The sequence below is a fragment of a genome, unplaced genomic scaffold (assembly GCF_019419815.1).
Source record: "Pyrus x bretschneideri cultivar Hongxiangsu unplaced genomic scaffold, Pyrus_bretschneideri_v1 Contig270, whole genome shotgun sequence".
NCBI lineage: Eukaryota > Viridiplantae > Streptophyta > Magnoliopsida > Rosales > Rosaceae > Pyrus > Pyrus x bretschneideri.
In genome coordinates, this window is record NW_025999580.1 from 171691 (window position 1) to 180074 (window position 8384).

The following is an 8384-nucleotide window of genomic DNA, read 5'->3' on the forward strand; positions in this document are numbered from 1 at the left end:
GCATATATTCAAGTCATTTCCAGTCTCTTAATGATTTAAAGCTCCATTAGTTCTCAGATCTGGTTCCCTTAGTGGTTTTATTGTCATAAGAGGATTAAAAGTGAACTAAATTGATGACTTGATCAGATATGGACATCCACCCTCTAAGCATGCAAGATAAATAAAAGTCATTGATCTCAAGGCATAGAAAAAAACTTAATGTAGGCTTAACCAAACTTAATGTAGACTTAACCCATCTACGACAATCATTTGATAACAAGAAGTCAAAATAACTTGGGGTGCAAGTAATCGACTTAAACACACTTTCTACATCTGCCATATTGAGATGGCAGTGGCATGCCTTCGCACACAGTTAGTTTTGATTGTGAGCCTCAAGGTCTGCACCTAAGGTTCCACAAAGGCACCTTTCAGAATTAATTGTGTCTTCCTATTGCAGTATCCCGACAAGTAAGAGCCTGACAACCAACCAAAGTGCCAACTCCTCGGGGAGTTGTGTGCTAGAGCCAGGAATGCCCACCAGCGAGATTTCCTGCCTGAACATAGTTTTAGCACGCCTAGTGGGATACAAATCTTGTATGCCAAAAAGACGAAGGAAATAACAAACCTTCAGGTGTGGAGCAAAACAGAAAACACCCTAGTATACACCAAGATCTAGCATGGTAAATCTCCTCGAAGACTTGCAAGGACTTGTCTTGACTGAAAGTCCAACTCCTTCTAAAAATCAAAAGGGAAGGTCATAAATGAAGACTTGCAGGCTACCATGATAGTTGTCATAAAGAGCATGGAGAAAAACTTTCTAGAGACAAAAGAGGAAGTGAGCAGACTCTGTTCCTTAACAGGGAATCTACAAAGAATGCTAGATCTGGAGTACCCTACCTCGGAAAATAATCGTACTAGAGGGACGATTAGAGAAGCCAGCCCTATGGAGGAGCAGATTATTATTCTGTTTCCTTTACTTAAGGAAAAGAGGAATAAAGGAATGAGTAAGGAAGAATTTGGAACTAGTTAGCTAGTATTGGAAGAAATTCTAGCAGCATAGTTGCCCAACCCCTTATTTTCACTAAGCAGTAGGGGGCACAGCGGGCAAGAAAGAATGAAATACGGGATGCCCCAGTTCATTGGGGAATCCAACGAGAAAGAAGAACCTACCAAGACGGACAAACCTTCTCCTTACAAGCCACCATCAATGGCCATTAAAGGATGAGAGATCAAATGGAGGAAGCCCGAGGTAGGAAAGGAGATTAACTCGGGCAACAATCGTAGCCCGAGGTGGGAACCACTTCATCATACCCCACCTAATAATACAGCCAATCAACAACTCAGAGATGAGTTGGCTAAGTTAAGAAGGATGGTGGAGAGAAATACTCAGCCACAAGCTTGCCCGTTGTTTAGGGTCACGTATCAGAAGCCCTACCCAGAGTTCATTGATGAGCAAAATCCCTTTCCTCTTAACTTCAAGATGCCCGTGTTCCTAACGTTCAGTGGAGAAAATAACAATGTGTCCTCTAGGGATCACATCTTCAAGTTTTCCACCCACTGTGTGGCGTTTGAAGACAACTTCAACTACAAGTTAAGACTGTTTGGAAACTCCTTAGTAGGCTTAGCATCTTAGTGGTAGTCTCTGTTACCCCCTAATTCTATTGCCAACTGGGGGCAAATGGAGATGGCTTTGCACGAGCAGTTTTACAGGATGGAGCCAGAGATGACCATCAATAATCCGGTGGAGGTAAAGCAATACGAGCATGAGTTTACTGAAGACTTCATTATGAGGTTTAGGAGGACAAGGATGAGATGTCAGTTTCCCATCAACCATGTCCAGCTTATAGCTATTGCTTAGAAGGCCTTGAGACTACCCTTGAGGAAAAAGTTTTATGACGTGTAATTTAATGAGCTTCAAGAGTTGGTGATTGCAACCACTAAGTATGAGAAGTTGTTGCTTGAGGAGCAGCAACTAAAGCACTCATTTAAAACACCATATTTCTAGAAAAATAAAGCTGCCATTCACTAAGTGGAGTTTGAGGGAGAGCCAGAAGAAAATGATGGTCATGGGAGAGAATCAATAGACATGTGTGCAGCAGAGATGACCACTCCCTTTAAACCTTTGATAGTAAAAGGATTGGTCCAGCCAGTCAAGGATTAGAAAGTAGTAATGAACGATGGTGGATTTGTCCCCATGAAGCCCCCAAAATACCAGAGCTATTCCTTTCACTTAACCAAAGCTGCAGAAATCTATGAGGAATTGGTGCGGCCAAGAGTGATCGTGCCCAATAACACCAAAAGTTGCCTAAACCTGAGGAATTAAGAGGGAAAAAGTATTGCAAGCTGCACTACACCTTCAACCACTTCATCACTAACTGTGCCCAGTTTAGAGACTGGATACAAGACTTCATCATTAAAGGAAAGTTACTATTAGAGAAACCTCAGGCCAACATGATGATTCACACAAATCCCTTCCCAGAAGCTCCAATAAAGATGGTCATCATAATGTGGGCTAAGAAAGAAGGAGGGAAAGCCACTTGGGAAGTGGAAGCAAAATGAAAGATCCACATCGAAATTTGATAAATCAGGATAAAATTACAGAGATAAATCAAGATTTTGCATATCGAAGTTCCCAAACCGATTCCAATTTTCAATGATCTACTGATTTCACAGCTAGAGATCGAAACCACTTGAAATATTTTTCTAAAAACAATTAAATCTTTGAATCAAATAGCATCAACCCACCACCCTAAATAGGTGGGGGGAAAAACCATACACAGAGACGAGATCCGATACAAAAATTCTTCCAAACGCTTATCACACCTAGAGATTCATGATGTCAAATTTACCAAAGTTTACTTTGTTTTTCATTCACACACACAACGCACAACACCATCAACATCTTAATATTCGATTTAACACTAAAACCCCCAATTTCTAATTTAATTTTCCAGATTAAATCTAATTACTGTCACATCCTGGCTCGGGCCCTCACCACAACCTAGGCTCAACTCCGCCGTAACACTAAAACCCCCAATTTCTAATGCTAATAATATGTTGTCCCTTGTCATCCTATATTTCAATATTATTACAAGACATCACGTTATTGGTTTAAGAAACTATTAATTTTAGCATCTCCAGATGCTCTATTATTATACACTACTATCGTAGTATCCCTTCTGCTGTCATGGAAATCTTGTTTATTCTTTGAGAAATTTTTTTCTCACCACCTTCAACTGGTGTTAATTGTCACATCTTAGCCTAGGCCCACACCACAACCTAGGCTCGACTCCACCGTAGCACGATATTGTCCGCTTTGGGCCCCGACCACGCCCTCACTGTCACATCCCGGCCCAGGGGGGACCACTTCCCGGGCCCACTCCACCACCGTAGCACGATATTGTCCACTTTGGACCCCGACCATGCCCTCACGGTTTTGTTTTTGGGAACTCATATGAGAACTTCCCGATGGGTCACCCATCCTGGGAATGCTCTCGCCCGCTACTCGTTTAACTTCGGAGTTCCTATGGAACCCGAAGCCAGTGAGCTCCCAAAAGGCCTCGTGCTAGGTAAGGATGAGAATATATATTTAAGGATCACTCCCCTGGGTGATGTGGGATCTTACAATCCACCCTCCTTAGGGGCCCGACATCTTCGTCGGCACACCACGGCCAGAGTTAGGCTCTGATACCAAATTGTCACATCCCGGCCCGGGGGGACCACTTCCCGGGCCCACTCCACCACCGTAGCACGATATTGTCCGCTTTGGGCCCCGACCACGCCTTCACGGTTTTGTTTTTGGGAACTCACATGAGAACTTCCCGATGGGTCATCCATCCTGGGAATGCCCTCGCCCGCTACTCGCTTAACTTCGGAGTTCCTACGGAACCCGAAGCCAGTGAGCTCTCAAAAGGCCTCGTGCTAGGTAGGGATGAGAATATACATTTAAGGATTACTCCCTTGGGTGATGTGGGATCTTACACTCACGGTTTTGTTTCTGAGAATTCACACGAGAACTTCCCAGTAGGTCACCCATCATGAGATTGCTCTCGCGCGCTACCCGCTTAACTTCGGAGTTCCAATGGAACCCGATGCCAGTGAGCTCCCAAAAGGCCTCGTGCTAGGTAGAGATGGGAATATACATATAAGGCTTACAAGATCCACTCCCCTGGGCGATGTGGGATGTTACAATCCACCCCCCTTAGGGGCTTGACGTCCTCGTTGGCGCACATCTGGCCAGGGATTGGCTCTGATACCAAATTGTCACATCCCGACCCAGGCCCCCACCACAACCCAGTCTCGACTCCGTTGTAGAACAATATTGTCCTCTTTGGGCCCCGACCACGCCCTCATGGTTTTGTTTCTGGGAACTCACATGAGAACTTCGTAGTGGGTTACCCATCATGGGATTGCTCTCGCACGCTACTCATTTAACTTCGAAGTTCCAATCGAACCCGAAGCCAGTGAGCTCCCAAAAGGCCTCATGCTAGGTAGAGATAAGAATGTACATATAAGGCTTACATGATCCACTCCCTTGACCGATGTGGGATGTTACAATTACAATACCAAAATTTTCAAGTTAAGGCATTAAAGCTTGATTCTGACATTAGAAAGAAGAAAAATAAAGAATTAAGAAAAGATAGATACCTGGGTCAATCTTCAGCGTGTTGCTACCTGCTGGTTGGGTGGAGTCAGAAGGGATGGAAAGAAGATGAGGAGAGAGACCGAGTGAGAGAGAGGGAAAGAGGGCGAGATGAGCAAGAAGGAAGAGAGAGACCGAGTGAGAGAGAGGGAAGAGAGACGCAGGTATGCATTTTAACAAATGGCCTATTTTTAAGGGAACTTTAACGAAAAGCTCCCGATACTGTTTACTTTAATGAAAAACCACATTTTTACACTAAAAAGTCAATCCTGGTACTATTCACTTTACCCTTTATTTTGTCTTTATCGTTAAAACTCAAACTTTTCAAGTCATTTTCATTAGTTTTCCTACTTTTTAACAATTGGGAAAGTTCAAAAGAACTGCCTATTTTGATGTCGCACAAAACATTTTTGCGCTATGACCACATTGTGGCATCACGCAAGGTATTTTTTTTAAAAAAAAAAATTGACTATAAAATTGACTGAAAATGTAACTTTACTCTCTTCAAATTCAATTTTTTTTTTAACATAAAACCCACAATAATATATTTTTTTCTAACAAAAACCCGACCTGAACTACAATAATAAATTTAAAACTACTTAATAAATATGCATACCATTCAATTTCTTAAGTGTTACATGTACAAAATAAATAAATTTAAAGCTACTTAATATATATATATATATATATATATATATATATATTCACACACACACACACACATACATATACACACCATTGAACTTGATTGGATACGCATTCTACGAAACTAATTTCAACGATCCAACCGTCAAACTTGTTGGTATATGCTTCGAGATCGGATACGCCAAAAATCGCAAAAAACAAACATTCAGACATCAAGTAACGGGACAAAACTTTTCGATAGTTATAAATGAAAAATCACGATTTAACGGTTATTTTAACTCCAATTTTGATTAGTTTTTACATCTACACTCCTTGACCCTATATGAATACAATGAATGAACTCGATCTTCAATTTAAAATATTTACACTAGTGGATATCACAAAATCTTATGTTAGACTTAATGAAAGTATAAATAAACTCTTAAGTGTTAGTGAATTTATTGTTTTGAGGGGATGCACATTCTACGAAACTAATTTTAACTATCCAACTGTCAAACTTGTTTGTATATGCTTCGAGCATACGCCAAAAATCGTAAAAAACAAACATTCAGAGATTAAGTAACGGGACAAAACTTTTCGACTGTTATAAATGAAAAATCACGATTTAACTGTTATTTTAACTCCAATTTTGATTTTTTTTTTATAACTACACTCCTTGACCCTATATGAATACAATGAAAGAACTCGATCTTCAATTTAAAATATTTACAAACTCTTAAGTGTTAGTGAATCTATTGTTTTGATGGTATATGCATTCTACGAAACTTGTTTCAATGATCCAACCATCAAACATGTTTGTATATAATTCGAGATCGCATACGCCAAAAATCGCAAACAACAAACGTTTAGTGATAAAGTAATAGGATAAAACTTTTTGATGGTTATAAACGAAAAATCTTGATTTAACTGTTATTTTAACTCTGATTTTGATGATTTTTTTACAGCTATACTCCTTGTTCCTATATGAATACAATGAACTAATACGATCATCAATTTAAAATATTTACACAAATGGACCACAAAAACCCTTTCCGCGATGCAGTTTGTTCGTCGCGCAAACACCCTTTGTGTGACACATTGGTTGGTGCATCACACAAACAGTTTTTGCGTAACGCATTGCTTGCTATGTCGCGCAAAGTATGTTTGCGCAACGACCAAATTGTGATGTTGCGCAAGTTATATTTAAAAAAAAAAAATAATTATTATAAAATTTATTGAAAATGTGACTTTACTCCTTTCAAATGTACGCGTATTTTGGCTAGATATTGGTTTCAAAAAATCTTATTGAAAGATGTTTTGGTTGTCTTCAAGTTTACAAAGGATTGAGATTGAAAATGAATCCTGAATTACTTACTTGTATTAAAATTGGAAGATGATATTGATTTTCTACAAGGATTTAATAGGAGAAGTGTAGCCATCGTTTTTCTACATAAATATGGCATATGATCACAAAAATCAACCCGCTCATTATTGAACTAAAACCTATTGTCTTAGCATTGAGAATTTAATAGTGAGGATAAGATTAGCTTTGAAGATCATGGCTTCTGTAGGTTTTCTATATAATTCTTAAATACATGCGGTGCATTGGAATTACCCTTAGTTGAACCGTATAGCACAAATCAAGGAAATTTCAAGTGGAAAACAACATTTCTTACAATTTCTTCCGTGTAAATATATGAGTTAACCCCGATAAAGTATTCAAATGCTAATTCCAAATGAAGCCCAAACAAGTCTTCAACAATATATCTATAGTCCCACTCCTTTTAATAGGTGAAATTAATAAAGATTACTTCAAAAATTCAATCTCACAAAACTCCATCATTACCAAAAAAAGGCATAGCAAGTAGGCAAAGATACATATACAAAAATCTCATATGCAATATGAAGAAAATACCTTCCAATTCGTTCTTCAATGATATTTGTATACAAAAATCCTATACAAAACAAATTTAGTAGTTTTAGTTTGAATTCTCAATTCAAAGTTACATATACAAAATCAAATCGCTTACCAAATAGGAATAGATTGAGAAAGGGAGAGGATTGTAGAAGTTTTTGAAGAGAGATGGGGGAATGAGGTAGCTACTGCAACTGATTTGTAGTTTCTTTCTCCCAAACTGATTAAGTGATGGAAAAAAAGTCGTTGACTTTTCGTGAGCAAGACTAGCGTCGTGCAAAGCTGTTTTGCGCAACTTCAGTCTTCGTTGCACAAAACATCTTTGCACGACGGAGGTGCACCTACGTCGCGCAATGTTGCGAAAAAAGCGGTAAACATTCTTAGTTTGGCGCCAAACTCTTGTGCGATGCCTCCTGTTTAGCGTCATGCAAACATACTTTGCACAACAAAATTTGCTCCGTCGCACAAGTTGCCATCGCGCAAGCATGTTTTTGTACTAGTGCATTTTTGTGAGTGCTTTTTACAAAACGAATATATAGTATGAAACGTTTTGTGGAGCATTTTCGATTCAGTTATTAGGTCGAGGTTGAACTTCAATCTTATGCATATATAAACCCTTTTTTGAGAGCAATGGAGGATATGTATTTCATTCAACAGTCAACACCAATACAGCACGAAACAGAGTCTGGACAGGTCGTATGAACTAAAATTTGTTTATGCATGCTTTAATCCATGAAAATTGACTCAAGGAGAAAATATTGTAAATGAATATCTTAAATTTGTGTGTATACCATCATATTTGTTGAATTTTCTCTCTTATCAATTGTTAAAAAGTTGCTTCCACTTAAAAATGTATTTGGCTCTATCCCTGCTCTTAGTTTAAGTTTTTTTGTTTCTTACAAATATTTTTCTTGAGTTGGTAGCTTTGTATTGGGGAGGAGTAACAAAAATCAAAAGTATATATATTTAAAAGATAAAGAGAGGAGTCACATTCTTCTAGACCCCATAGTCTAAGAATATTATGACCATTTACCGTTCAATGTTACTTCATCAGTAGGTGATTGTGGAGACATAATTTAACTACATCCAATAGGAGAATGACACGTGAACTATATACTCGCTATGATGTTTTTACACTTGACGTTGTGAACAGACCACAAATCACTCCAAAGAACGTGGCATTTGTCTGCCCTCCACGAGGGACCGTGGCACCTTCCTGAGCAT